Source organism: Zonotrichia albicollis, chromosome 13 (assembly GCF_047830755.1).
Source record: "Zonotrichia albicollis isolate bZonAlb1 chromosome 13, bZonAlb1.hap1, whole genome shotgun sequence".
NCBI classification, from domain to species: Eukaryota; Metazoa; Chordata; class Aves; order Passeriformes; family Passerellidae; genus Zonotrichia; species Zonotrichia albicollis.
In genome coordinates, this window is record NC_133831.1 from 20,997,790 (window position 1) to 21,012,408 (window position 14,619).

At 38.4% G+C, this 14,619-nt stretch overlaps 1 protein-coding gene across 14 annotated transcripts in view; it reads right to left on the reverse strand.

The window, feature by feature from the left end:
* Positions 1–9,641: 9,641 nt before the first annotated feature.
* Positions 9,642–14,619, reverse strand: part of RPGRIP1L (RPGRIP1 like) — a 51,076-nt gene continuing 46,098 nt past the window's right edge. For 13 of the 14 annotated variants that reach the window (XR_012582527.1, XR_012582525.1, XR_012582517.1 and 10 more), the window contains one exon: positions 9,642–14,076. The gene's annotated coding sequence lies outside the window, so the exon portion shown is untranslated. The remainder of the gene's footprint in view (positions 14,077–14,619) is intronic. The other variant, XM_074551229.1, reaches the window with a different exon arrangement.

Genomic DNA, 14,619 nt, shown 5'->3' on the forward strand with positions numbered 1-14,619 from the left:
GATTGGCTCCGCGGCAGTCCCGGCCCGGCGGGAGATAATAATAAAGTGCTTAATAAAGCCTGTGTCCCAAAAACTTCTGGCACACAAGTCTGATTGACACACCCCCGCCTATTCCGACGATTGCGCTTTACGGCCCCTTTTACGACAGTCGCGCTTTACGACCCCTTCTACGACAGTCGCGCTTTTACGGCAGTTGTTACGACAGTCGCACTTTACGGCATCTTTTACGGCCCGTCTTACAAGAGTCGTGCTTTACTGCCCCTTTTACGACAGTGCTGCTTTACGGCAGTTTTTACGACAGTCGCGCTTTACGTCCCCTTTTACGACAGTCACGCTTTACAGCAGTTTTACGACAGTCGCGTTTTACGGCCGATTTTACGACAGTCGTGTTTTACGACATATTTTGCGACAGTGGTGCTTTACAGCAGTTTTACGATAGTCGCGCTTTACTGTACAAGAAATGTAATACCTTTTTGGATCAGTCCTGGGATGAAGTATTGCAATTTAAATTCCAAACCCTCATCTCTGTTCTGTGAGCTCTACTTTAATCCATGGCACCTCCTTGTCTATTCCAAAGGTTTGTTCATGCATATCCTGGATTTTGTGCATAGAGGCATTTAGGTATTTGAACAATTCTGCAATGCAGCATGTGAACTACACAGGCAGATGTCTCCTGCGAATCATTTCACCACCACAACAGCGGCAAACACTTCCTGGCCTTTTGGAGCAGAATGTTCTCCAGGTGAGTTGTCAGATGCGTGTCATACCCACAACTTAATAACTAAATAGGTGGAAGGAACAGTAATTTCAGCACTGAGTTGTCAAGGCAAACACTGTACTATTCAAAGTGTAGAACTGCAGTCATCTAAGTATCTCCATCTTATAAAGCAGACCTGAATGAAGTGGAAGCAGCAGAATTTAGTGTCTCTCTCAGTGAGACCACAGAGCAAACAGGCCTCTGCCTCTAGAAGCCCTCACTGAAGAGTCAGCACATCCACAGTGTTTCTATGTGAGATGAGTATCAGTTTTAAAAACTGATGGAGCTGCAATGGTGGGCACCAAACCATGCCCTCCTCAAAAGTGGTTCCAGCAGTATGGGCTGTACTGTGCTGTAAGTGGGCCATGTCCATGCACAGCTGATTTGTACAGCTGCAGGCTGACACACCAGCACACAAACCACTGATTACAGATCTGTGCAAGCCAGCACTGCACAGTAGCCTTTTCTCAGGCATGGTCAGCAGCATGGCTCTGCTAATTGCACAGAGCTGGTGTGTTTTGTGTGATGGTTGCTGATGTGGACAGATAGGTTCTCCAGCTCTTTTTCCTCCCAGCCCTCAAGTTCATCAAAGCAGAAATGGTTATTTAGCCCAAACCATACAGATCAACACTGGAGATAGCTCAGTTGTTTGGAGCATTGTGGTAATAGTGCCAAGGTTGTGGGCTGGATCTCTGTATGGGCCATTCACTTAAGAGTTGGACTTGATGATCCTTGTGGGTCCCTTCCAGCTCAGAAGATAAAATATATGACACAGTCACCTCTACCATACATGTGGTAGATGAGGACAGGATAAAACATGCTGGTAACAATGCTGGTGTCACCAGGAGAGCAATGAACTCAGTAACACTTGATGCAAAGGGGACAATATAAAAGTGAAATTAAAGAGAGACTCAGCATTTTCACATCTGATGAACGTGAACTACAATAGAAAGTGTCAAGAAGCAAACCCCAGGAAATTTGGAAAAAACTCTTCAAATATCTGGTCAACCTTCCCTTAAGTTTCTAGGATTAAAGTACTTATTTTTATTGTTCTTTGTCTGAGAAAGACACCTGTAGTACTGCAGGATGCCTGGCTTTTAGGTTGATCAGTCTACATCCTTTCAGAAATACTGAATCAGATCTGTTACTCGGTCTGACCCTGTTTGTGGATCCTTATAAATATGATTGTTATGTTGTTATTTTTGTTTTTAAATTTAACACAGATAAATTTACAGTCTGTTGAGATACAGTGAAACCTTGCTAAACTGATTGCATCAGTTTGAATGAGAGGAAGTTCCAACTTGTGCAGCACAGTGGTTGCTTGTTTAAGTATGCATTTTCACATATACTAAAAACTTCATAGCATATGCAGGAAACATGAAATTCTTGAAATTATAACTGTGGTTAAAGAACAGTGAGAGTGGCAAGTCTGCAAACCACTGAGTGATAATTTGATTACTGGGTTACAGATTAGTTAAGCCCCATTGTGACCCCAAACTGAAAACTGTACAGTTTGTGTACAAAATGACCTATGGACTGCAAGGGATTCAAGAACAAAGAACCTGAACTTTTAGAATACATGACCTGTATTGTGCTTCTGATGTCAGTTCCTAATGTCAGTTCCTCGTTTCTTTTTGCTTTTTTCCAGTTTAAGGGTCTCTGCTGTACTGCTGTCCCAAGCAGGACTATGTAGAATGCAATACATACTATTAAAAAGTTATTTTGAGCAATGAAGTAGGGAGCCTAACAACCAGGACAAGGCTTAATTTCATGTTCTGATGTGGTGAAGTCACTGGGAGTGCCTAAATAACAACAACAGAGAAAGAATATATAACACATCCTCCTATCATTCTCTCACCCCCTACCCCTTTTCAGCTTGGGGCATTTCTGAGCCACAAGTGCCTTCTAATACTTCTAAGCATTTAGTAAGCCTCCATGGATTTCTGTTCCTTAAGCTTCTCCTGTTGTCCCCTGCAGGCATACAAAGCTTAACATTTAGAGCAACATCCAAGGAGAAGCTGCCTCCTGCTTGATATCTCCCTGACAGCACCAATAAATCCTCAAAAAGAGAAATCTGTTTTCTACAGAAGTGAAGTTGTAACAACAGGAGCAACAGGTACTGGGACTGAGAGGAAAGAGTGTGTGCCTTCAAAAATAAACCATTAGCTCTGCAATTTGTGTCCTTGCACAGTTGTGTTGCCACTTTGCCATTGCCACATCCTCAACTCCCATCAAGTGCCTTGAGGAAAGGGTTTCTTCTGTTTCTCTTTTCAAAGTAATTTCTGTATGCTACAGCTACACAGTTTGTAAAATGCTTTAAGGAGTCCTTGTTGGAAATTGCAATCCAAAGATTGTATTTTTAAAAAAGTGTATTTTAGTATCCAACAAAAATGGTATCTAAGACTTAATAATAACAGTGAAAAAAGTTAATAATATCAATGGGATACCAGTCAGCATCTGCTGCAGAGTTGTGTTTGGCATTTATTACTGAATCATTTAAGATCTGTACATGCAAGTTGTTCTGACAGACATAATTTGAAAGCATAAACATTGGCAGTTGTTTTGTTACCACTGTAGTTGTTTCCAGGTACCATTTGTGCAGTGTAAGTAGGGACATATATTTACATTGTGACTGGGACAATGCTTTACAAGCTTCCCAGAGGTTTGGCATTTGTGATTAATTTCTTCTCAATCCTTAAATTATTTATGCATGTAAGGATTTTAACCTGCTAATTTTCATTGCTGACAAATTCTCAGAAAGTCTCATTAGGTAGTGAAGCTGTACTAACTACTATTTAAGGGAATTTACAGTATTCAGGAAAGATTTTTTAAAAAACTTTAAAGCTTGTATGTTTTTTTCTTAATGTCTACATTTATTTGAACAAAAAATATTTCTCAGCTTAACCGTGTGTGGTGGGTACATTATGAAATGATACTCTGCAATTACTGTATAATTGAAATAAGCTCACAAAGGGGTAGTCTTCAACAACCAAATAGACCCTGAAAATTAATATTTTAAACAAATTTGCTTTAAAGGTTCATAATACTATCAAGAAGAGAGAGTCCTTCAAAATTATAAATGGAACGCTAATCATTATCTCAATAAATGTTTGTTAGCAAATGCTAGAACCAGGCTATTACTAGAGCAGTCTTTCAGCTCATTTTCTTCCTGTAACATCTGATCACCTCTGCACCATATTTCCATATTGAATTCTAAAATTCAGAATTAAAACAAGTTCTTTTAAGAAGCAGTAGACAAATTAACTTCAAAATTGTGAGTGACAATTCTGTATGTACAGGTCACATCAGACAGTAGGGGGCAACTTTCATCCACAAGTGGGGCTTTGTTCATTCTGATCTGTAATATCCTGACATGCCATGGGTACTTCCAGCACTTACCTAAGTTTGCTGTGTGGTCCATATCAATTCTGTAAAATGGAAGGTTCCACTTTTAAATTCCCATTTTCTTCTCCAGGCAGCATGCTGTGGAAATACCTGGTGTATTTACTAGAAAAATGCCGCAAGATAAAATAACAAACTGGTCTCTAAGGTGTTGAGAAATGAAAGAGAAGAACATTCCTCTATTTTGCTGTCAAAGGATTTCTGAGAGACCAATCTCAAAAAGATTATTTTTGTCCATGAACATTTTGATAAATAATTCTTCCCTGAACAAGCAATTTTTAAAAGCAATAATTTAACACCCTAAAACTCAGAACATGGATTAATATAGAAGTTGACATAAATAGAAACATATTTATTAGTGATTTTAGCATGCACAATGAGATTGCGTTTAACCATGAATTCATATTTAAAAATAAAGTCATGTTCTATATTGTATATCAAGTTAGAATCAGCTGAAAAATGAGAGTTTTGGCATACATTTCCCCTGACAGCAAATGCTAAAATAAAGCATGTTAACAAAGGAAAAAATCAGACATAAAATAGTATTTTCTAATTGTGCCTCACCATATTATACAACTATAATTTTTAATTAAAATATTATATAATTTAATATGCAACAAACTGATTTCCTTTCAAATTTATGTTTAATTTTTTAAATTATCAGATTGGTGAAAGTAAAGAAATAGAGTAGCACTGAAACCTTGTAAAGTAGAACAATAACTCTTGTAATAAACCCCTAAAACCAGGGCTAGTCTTGCTGTGAGGTTCACACAATGAAGTGTCCAGACCTTGGGTGAGTTTTTAGAAGATTTGGGTGGAACCATAATTTCAAGTGAAGGATGTCAAATAATGGGAACCAAAACAGACAAACCTTCACACTCCATTTAAGCCTCGGGCCTGAGAGTGAACCACACTGTAGTCAAAGTGCAGTAACAAAGTCAGAAAGTGGCTGCAGATCTTCCTCCTAAAGTGGCCTGAGATCCTTCAGTAATTCAGCAGGTAACTAAATTCAAGAGCCTCTGTTAGGGACTAAGAATAATTTACAACAAATGTCTTGTCTGGCTTTAAACCCAAAGAAAATGAACTATATATTTGCTTTTCTCACTGATGCAGCTAACAATTATTTCTGTAAACATAACCCCACCTTAAAATATAAATCTCCCATTTCACTTAGTGCACTTAGACTGTTTTGCTTAATAGACAGAGCATAACATAAACAAGGATTACAAGATGTGAATAGCATCCACCCTCCAGCAGTTCCCAAAATGAACTTACATTTTCATGTTAATACTCAGAGAGCATGTGTGTAAATGGTATCAACAGTACTACTTTACAAGAAAAATTAATCATAAAAAGCATAGTAAAAAAAGGCAGACCAGACATTTTACCACAAGAGATTACCTCATGATCCCATAATTTCTGATGATGTTTCGCAAATTACTGGGTGGGGTGTTTTAGGTTTTGTTTGTTGTGGGTTTTTTATTGTTTGTTTTTTCTTTTTGCAATTTTATTTTTGTTTTTATTTTTATTTTGTTGCATTTTTGTTGGGGTTTTTTGGGGTTTTTTTTGTTTTTTTTTTTTTTTCCTTTTAACAAAGTCTGAGAAGAATCATGCTGTTTGTTAATGTGTTTTGACAGGACTGAATTCCAGGTGAAATCCAACAGCTGCTTTCAGCACCCACTCTGTCTCCCCCGAACATTTTCCTGTCTGTGTGTCCTTCCATGAGCTGTGTGTCCTTTCACGATCTGTGTGCCAGGGCTCGCCCTCAGTTCATCTGCCACTCATTGGATCCATAGCTGGGCTTCACATGGGCAGGAGATGGTGTGGCTGAGGATGAGGATGGTGTGGCTGAGGATGAGGATGGTGTGGCTGAGGAAGGCCATCCTGGAGGGACAACCAAACAGACTCTCAAGTTCAGTGGTGTCCTGCATCTTCCCTTTGTACAAAATAACCTCTGTGTGACAGGCTTGCTAGTGAAGTCCTGGCAAGTTTGCTTCCAAGGCAAAAATCCTGCAGGCATTTATGGAAACCTCCTTTTTCTCTAATGCAGAAGCTTCAAGAAATCAGGCTCAATACTAAAACAGGCAAATGAGCAAAGGTAAAACCATATTCACACCAACCCCACACCCCTTCAGCATCCCCACCTGGGTCATCCCTCCTCTTTGCATCCAAACTGGAGCCTCTTAGAGGTGCTGAGGAGAAGCTCAGTGGGAAAGCTCACTTTGGAAGGACACCCACTTTACAATGTTAACTTCTCTCTCCATTTTCCTTTTCATTTCCTTATGTCATTTTTTCTTGTTCCTTGTCTCCCAGGATGTCTCCCATGTAAATTCCTCTCCCCTAGACCCACCTTTTCCCTCCCTTTTCCCAGTGACATACAGCAACCCCAGGAAGGAGCCCGTAGTCCTTGCAGGCCCTCAAAAATCACCAAATCCTTTGCAGCTACTGAAGTTACTCTCGGGGAGACAGAGCTCCTAAATCCCTCATGTCCCAGTTATCCTGCACCAGGTGTTCCTGCACAGCCAGGCTGACCCTGGTGGTCTGTTCTTCCAGAGGTTTTCCTCAGCAGAGGTGGGAAATGTTATGAAAAGATTTCCAGTGCTTTCTGTTTTCTCCCAGACGATGGGCACTGACGTGTAGGAATTAGCTGAAATACTGCACAACAGTCACAAGTAGAAATTCTTTCTTCATTAATTGTAAAACCTCATTTCTTACATGGCAAGAATAAAGATAGAGAGAAGCTTCCAGTAAATGCCTAAATAATTTCAACTCTTATTTGAACAAAAGCCTTTCTCTCAGCAGCATCACACATGCTTTTATTTGGGACCTTTTCAAGCATTGTTTCTGTTAGGAGGAAAAAATTCTGTTGGATTGTCAAGCCAATCTGTTGCTCTCTTAACTATAAATTAATTCTTCGAGTTTATTCTCTTCTCCCTACATCTTTCTGTGTTCTGGTTTTTGTCTGTCATCACTGCAACTTGCCAAAATTCACCAAAATTTACAATGAACCAAGTGCAAGAATTAGGGTTATGGGCCTGGTAGAATTTGGACTTCCCACTTACTGCAGAAGTAACAGAAAAGTATTTTGATTTGTAGCATCTAGGAAATTCTTGTCAACTTTCCCCAGAGTCCTTCTGTTGACTTTAAATAAAACTCACCATTAGTAGAAAATCTGCCTCCCACTTCCCTGCTGTAGGGAGACTGTCCTTCAGAGAAAGATGAAAATGCAGAAACAGCTTGTCTCACATTTACAGGCTTCCTAACAGCCAAATTCTGTGCTCCTCCTGAACAGGCCAGCCCAAAAAGAGAAGATACAAAGGAGAAATTCACCATGCTCAGCAGTGAGTGCTGCCCATAACGCTGTTGTAGGATGCTGTTGTAGGATCCACAGGGGCCCTGGTACAGGCCCCTATCATATCTGATGTTGTGGGTGGAAATATAATCCCACAGAACTTTCACAAATGTCTGCAAAAAGCTCTGTTAATACAGACTTTGAGTCAATCACTGTAAATTCCATTCTAAAATAAATGACAAGTTACACTGACTTGTTTGCCTTAACTATAGATAGGCCTGCCAATGTATATTGTTGCTGAGGTTATATCTACTGCATTGTGATACACAACTGGTTCTGTTTTATAAATAGATCCATTTTTGTGCATTTCATCCAAGATATAAATTATACCACTGACAAGAGCAACTGGAAACTTTCCAAATGGGTCTGATTTTGGTATACTAAGATAACTGCTTATTACAGAGGAAATGTTAAGGAATACTTTCAAAATGTGGATTTTCTGCAGAGCTTTTCTGATGTTTTCTTAAGTTTGCTGTGTTCTCTTTATTGTTCGTGTACTTTATGTTTGGAATCAGATGCTGATTGGTGTCTCCTTCTTTAATTTCTCTGGGAAAATTGCCTTGTGTATGGTAGAACATCTTCTGGTTTTCATTATCATTGAAGGCAAAGACTATCAGCTACTGTAGCTGTTTATGCTTATGAGTAGGTAATCAAAATAATCACTGGTTGATAACAGTTCTTCAAGAAAAAAAAACTTTATTGATTTTTTTTGTTGTTGTAGTAATAGAAAGACCTCATTTTTTCCCCTATATTTTTTCAATAACACTTCAGTTCTTGCTGCTTGAATATGTAGGAAATAATTTTGCATGCAACAAGAATTTAGCAGCTAATATTTTGTCTAACTAGGAAATAGATGATTTTCCAAATCCACAAACAAATCATTGCTGGATCATGCTCAAGACCTGTCTTGCAGAGTTGCAGATATTGGACTACTGAAGTAAGACATATTTTGACACCAGCAGTGGTCAGTTGTTGATGTCAGACCCCATTGCTGCATCCAGCCTGGCCTGGAAACCAGCTCAGGAAAGGGCACCCAGACAGAAACTGCTCCCTGAGCCCAGACTGGTGTGGGATCTCAGGATCTCAGTCCTGAGGTGCCGGGCCACCGAGACCACCCTTGGGGGGCCCGGGAGTCCTGGAATGTTGCCAGAAGTGTCTGGTGGCTGGACTTTGACCCTACACGGGAGACGACACCTGTATGAAGATAAGAGGACTTTACCGGGGTGAATGGCGAAAAGATTAGTTAATTAGAGGGTGAGACACAGGGTTTAGGATTTCTGTACAGGGGGGTTTAGAGGAGTAAGATGGAGGAATTGGGGTGTGTCCTGTCCTCCTTCTTCTTCCTCTTCTCCTCCATCTTCTTTGGCCATGGTGGCACTTTTGGATTGGTTATTACTGAGAGTGCACCCAGCAATGAGAATAAATGGTATTGGGGAAAAATGATAAATATTGTACACGTAACAATGGGTATAAAGATAGGTGGCTGCCCCGGAGGGCAGACAGTGTGCTCATGGCTGACTGCTGAGCAGAGCTCTGTTCGGCTGAAAGAAAATCTTTTAGATAAACAATTAATAAACATAAAAACCGAAAGAAGAACTGAAGCCTCTTCTCGTCCTTCGATACGCGGGCTGCCCCAAGGCCACCTCGGGCCTTTCCAGGCCCCTCAAACAGCCGAGATAAACCGACAGACTGGATACCCCCAACCCTGCAGAGGCTGGACTGGAGACCCCCTGAGCCTGAATGATCCTATCCTGACATGGTATTGTGACAGAACTACTGCTATTGAGAGCCATAAGCGTTTCTGTTTAAAAGTTTGTAATGGCTTATTTCCACAGACAAAACATCCTCAGCTGGTACCTGATCATTTACAAGCAGCTCTTGTTGGAGATGAAATTTTGCTAGGAGTTAGACTTTGATGCTGCCAGATGCTGAAAGCTTGAAGTATGATTCAGCAAGGACCTTAAAAATAAAAAAAACCCCTTTTAAAACGCTTCTAAAACCCAAACATGCATGATTCGACTCCTCAGAAGTTGCCTCGTCCCATTTCAAAAGATGGAAAAAGAAATAAAATTTGTCACAAATACAAAAAAAAAAAAAGCAAAAAGCAGTACACATTGGGTTTACTGTGCATGCTAAGGCATTAAGCTGAATTCTTATTCTACAATCAATTTCATACAATTTCTTCCAGTATCAGTTGCAGGATCTAGTCTATTTGCTAAAAGCTATGACATAAACAGTAACATGGGTGAAGTAGTATCAAAATATTTATCATCTTTTGCAGTATCTCAAAAAACTGACGGATAAGTCACTGTGCCTGTAATTAAAACATGTAGTACTTCTCTGGCTATAAAATTTGAAATATGGTTTGTAGCACACTTTTAAACCTGTATTTTAATTATTTCTCAGTTCCAACACAAACCAAAAAAATTAAATTTAGTAGCTAATATTTAGTCTTGATATGTTTGGAGACTTCTTGAACTATGATAATATCTCACTATGCCTTGAAATAATAAGAAGCATTTTAAAACAATGTTACTATTGACTTTAATATTGATATAAAAAAAAACAAGTAATAAATTTTGTTGTGTTATATCTACTCTTATATGATGAGAGAAGCTTTGACTTACTCCACAGCAAGACTGATTGACTTCACAGAGCTGTTACCTGGTTCATGATGTATTTATTCTTACAACTTCTGTTCCTAGGTTAAGGTTATAAAAGGTTAAAAGCAACATTTAAAACAGATAAAGTTTATTTCAGCTAAAAATTTCCATCCTGATCAACATTCCTGGGAACCTGGAGAAGAGCAGTTATCATAACACACCAGAAGTTATCACAATAAAGCTATGAGCTGTAACAATAAATGGGAAAATATACACTAACAAAACTGATCATTTGACACTGCAATTTCATCTTATGCAGAACCACTGGGATGACCAAGTTACACCATAGCAAAAAATTCATCTATTCCACAAAAATGAATGTTATTGAGTAACATTTTAAAGCATGGTAGTGCCCAGCTTTAATATGGCTCCTTTGTACCTTAGCCTAGAGATTACATAGATGCATGTTTTCTTCAAGCTATCATTACTAAAATCTAGACAAAATAGTACTTGGTTACATCTTCCACTTTCCCTGCACAATGTAGCATTTAGAATTAAGATTTAAGAGCATTTTGCAAATACAGACTACTTAATGCAAGAACAAAACTTTCTGGTATGATCATATGTTTATGTTGCATAAGATAATACAATCCATCTGCTGGGAAAATCCTTGCTGAATATTATATCTGTTTTAGCAATAAACATGAATAGAAATCAGGATTATTTTCTTAAAATCTGAAACTGAGTAACAGTGAGCCTTACGAAGAAATATGTCTAGGAACCTGAGGCAAATTATAGATGTTAATGTTGGAGTCACTGAGAGCAGTTAACACAATGTAACCAAATGTCAACTGGAATATTTTGCAGTAACTTACTGAAGAGATCTGTGTTTAATGAATATATGAACTCTTGGTTTCTAAGTTTCCAACTTCAGATGGCGAAGATTAAGTGTTAAGGGTGTTACTGTAAATGTTTAAGTGAGATGAACATCACTGATTTTCTAATTTTACCACATGGTTTATTTCAGAAGAAAACAAGCACCAGTTAACATAGTTCTCTTGCAAGTCAGTAAACAGTCACACACAAAAACTCAATACAATTTGCTTCTTTGTTTATGTGCAGGATATTTAGTTTGGTTTGCAAAGTATTAGAAGAATAATAAGAACCTCCTGACAGAATACCACAACTAAATTTCTAAAAAGCCACTCAGTTAATCTCAGTGTTGAATCTGGCTGTTTCGAATTATTGTAATGTATAATAACAGTCTTATTGACAATATGGATGCACAGAGCCAAAAAAAGCTAGAAAGAGTGGCCAAAATGATGAACTAAGTGCCAGCCCAAATGACAACAAACATATGGCCATTAGCTGAGGAATGGAGGGGTTTAGGAATGCAGCTGTCTGTGGTCTCCTGAAGTTCCAGAGGAATGAAACGCTGCGAGGATTGGCAAAGCCTGGATGAGAAGCCCTACTGAAGATGGTAAACCCTAAAATGGAGTCAACCAGCAGACCATGCTGGAATTCAGAGATTTCTGTGGTCAGAATATATTCATTCCACTGGCCTCATAATGTACATCAACAAATTAATATTGTATGGATGTCATTTCAAAGCCTACTGAAGACGAAGAGCCATTACTGAAGGCATTAGAGCACAGATGGTTCAAACTATATGCAGATATTCATACTTGCATTTCTGCATTATAGCAGGGGTTTTTTTCTGTTGAACTGTAATGAATTGTCTCATAATCTATTCCATCTTCTTGCCATTAGCAGGCTTTGAATGTTCACAAATAGGAGCAAAGAACTCATTTTCCAGAGCTTTAATCACACAAAGAGGGAATGCCTAATTCTCTAAATGAAATGGTCTGTGATCACTGAAGCAGAGATTTAATATATCACGGCAAATTAGGTAGATTTTAATAAATTACTTATCTCTCTGAATACTTTACATATGCTTATGAAGAAACATAGCCTGTTTGCAAACAGTGGAAATCCAGTCTATAAAATCCTTTGAAGAAAATGACAAATAAAAAAGTAAATTAAAAAATGAAATGTATTATATCCTCATTCTCAAGAGACAATCCTTTTGCAGCATTGATTCACAGCTCCATTAAAAATATCAATTAAACCCTTCACTGAGATTGGTTAAAAGCTGTAAAATTAACTTTCCACACTAGACAGTAGTTATTCAGATACAACAATTTATTGTATATGTTTGATGTAAGTTCTAAAAGTGACAAAACCCAAATGAAAACAGTTGCCCATCCCGAAAGCCCAAAGTAGGTGAAGCAAAATCTGATAGTCTGTGGCTTCTTTTTGTGCTGTGACAGATGTTGGCTGCAAGTAAATCATCTCCTGTACAGAAAATGATTGTGCCTGCCCTCCCCCTACTTCAAATTATGGTAACCATAAACAGCTGATTATAATGTTAGTAGAAGGGTAAAAGTTATTTTAAAAAAGGGTGCAGTAATTTAATAAGTCCTGCAACTAGCCTAATTTTTTATATTTAATTGATAGGAACTGCATGCATCAAAGAAAACACATACTGAGATTTAATGTGCATAAAATGGATATTAGCATTTTAAAGAGGCAGATTAACACATTAATCCAAGTAATTTTCATATATTGCTTTTAATAAAATCTTCACAGTATAAAATTCTTAATGAGGCTAATCACAGGCATTCCATTTAACGGGGTGATTAGGGATAACATAAAAGTATTTTTAATCAGTTTTCTAAGGCTTATGGTTTTTTTATTAAAAATTAAAATTTTGACTTGCATTTTTATTACTGTTTTATGTAGGAAAAAAAATCTTAAAAATGCAAATAAAGCACGTCGTTCAGTCATGTAGGTATTAATTATTTACAAGGCGTTGTCCATTGTGGAGATATTCCTAGCCTTAGGGGGGAAATATAAAAACAAACAGACTGAAAAGTATACAAAACTTTACAACTACAAATCAAGCGTCCTTTTCATATAAATTATACATTAAATATACTGCAGGAATTACAAAGATCTCATCTTTGATGCACTATCGAGCATGCATTTACACTGGGAGAAGGCTCTTGCGTAGGCAAACTTCCTTTCACGCCTCGAGGTCATCTCTGCATTCCCCTCTCGGCTGAGGGCAGGCATGGAGGGCTTCCAGCGCCCCTTTGAGCTTTCCAATTACTGCACTGTCACCTTGTGAATCAAAAACTAGAAAGGAAACATTACAAAACTGTTGTAATCTTTGCTGCAGTGTTGTTCTCTCTTCTCAGGGGCTCCTCCTGGGCTCTTGACCCACCCCTATTTATCTCAGTTACCTTCACGAGCTACAGCTGCTGCCCAACTAAGGACCCTGCAGCTGCAGCTCGTTTGGAGCAACTCAGAACCACACAGGTCTTACAATACAACATATATTCAGGCCCCCACATTTTCCCCCCTTTTCTTTTAACAATTATACAATTACAATATGCATACAGGCCCAGCTCTCAGGCTGCCACAGCTCTCGGCTGTCTTAGATACAACCATAGAATATATACATATCCCTATACAGTCCCAGCTCTCAGGCTGCCACAGCTCTCGGCTGTCTGGGGGATTCCATACCTTCTTTCAATGTTTGGTTGCAGTGTTCTTCCTCACACGGGGCACCAGTTGTTGTAATCTTCACTGCAGTGTTGTTCTTGCCTCTCTGCTGGGGCTCTTCTCCATTCTCTGCAGCACAGTCCTTCCTGTCTTCTCAGGGGCTCCTCTTGGGCTCTCGACCCACCCCTATTTATCTCAGTTACCTTCACGAGCTACAGCTGCTGCCCAACTAAGGACCCTGCAGCTGCAGCTCGTTTGGAGTAACTTGGAACCACACAGATCTTACAATACAACATATATTCAGGCCCCCACACAAAACAGCATTAGCAGTTTCATTTAAGGTTTCACTTTTGTTCTGGTAATCTTCCTTAGCGTTTGGACAGATTAAAAGGCTCCTAGTGTATATTTAAAAAAAAAAAAAAGGAAGAGGTAAATAAATAATAAAGCTTACTTTTCAGGTACTCAGCCTACTGGAAACTGAGCACTCTAAGAACTAGAATGTACATCAAAGAAACTATCAGGGCTGGAATTAACTCTGAAAAAAAACTATTTGTATAATAATTGTGTACATAAATTAGTAATTTTTGTAGAATTTTTGTAAAAATGTGTAGATAAAGGTGTTCCAATCTCTATTGAAAACATATATGCACAGTCAGAAATAATTTAAAATAAAAAATATACTAATTAATGCATTTTCTATACTGTGTGTATGATGGGTCCAAGTCAGCCTGGACAATTATTAGTATTTAAATAGCAAGTTCTCTTTCCAGTTTGTGCAATGCAAAATTATTTAAATTCCAAGCTTTTGTGTGTTGTAAAATAGTGAAGTATGAGCAAAGATGATAATTCCCCTAGACTAAACTAACTAACCTTCATCTTTGTGTATGTGGGTTTTAAAGCAGTATTTAAAATTTCTATGTTACAGAAACTAGCTGACA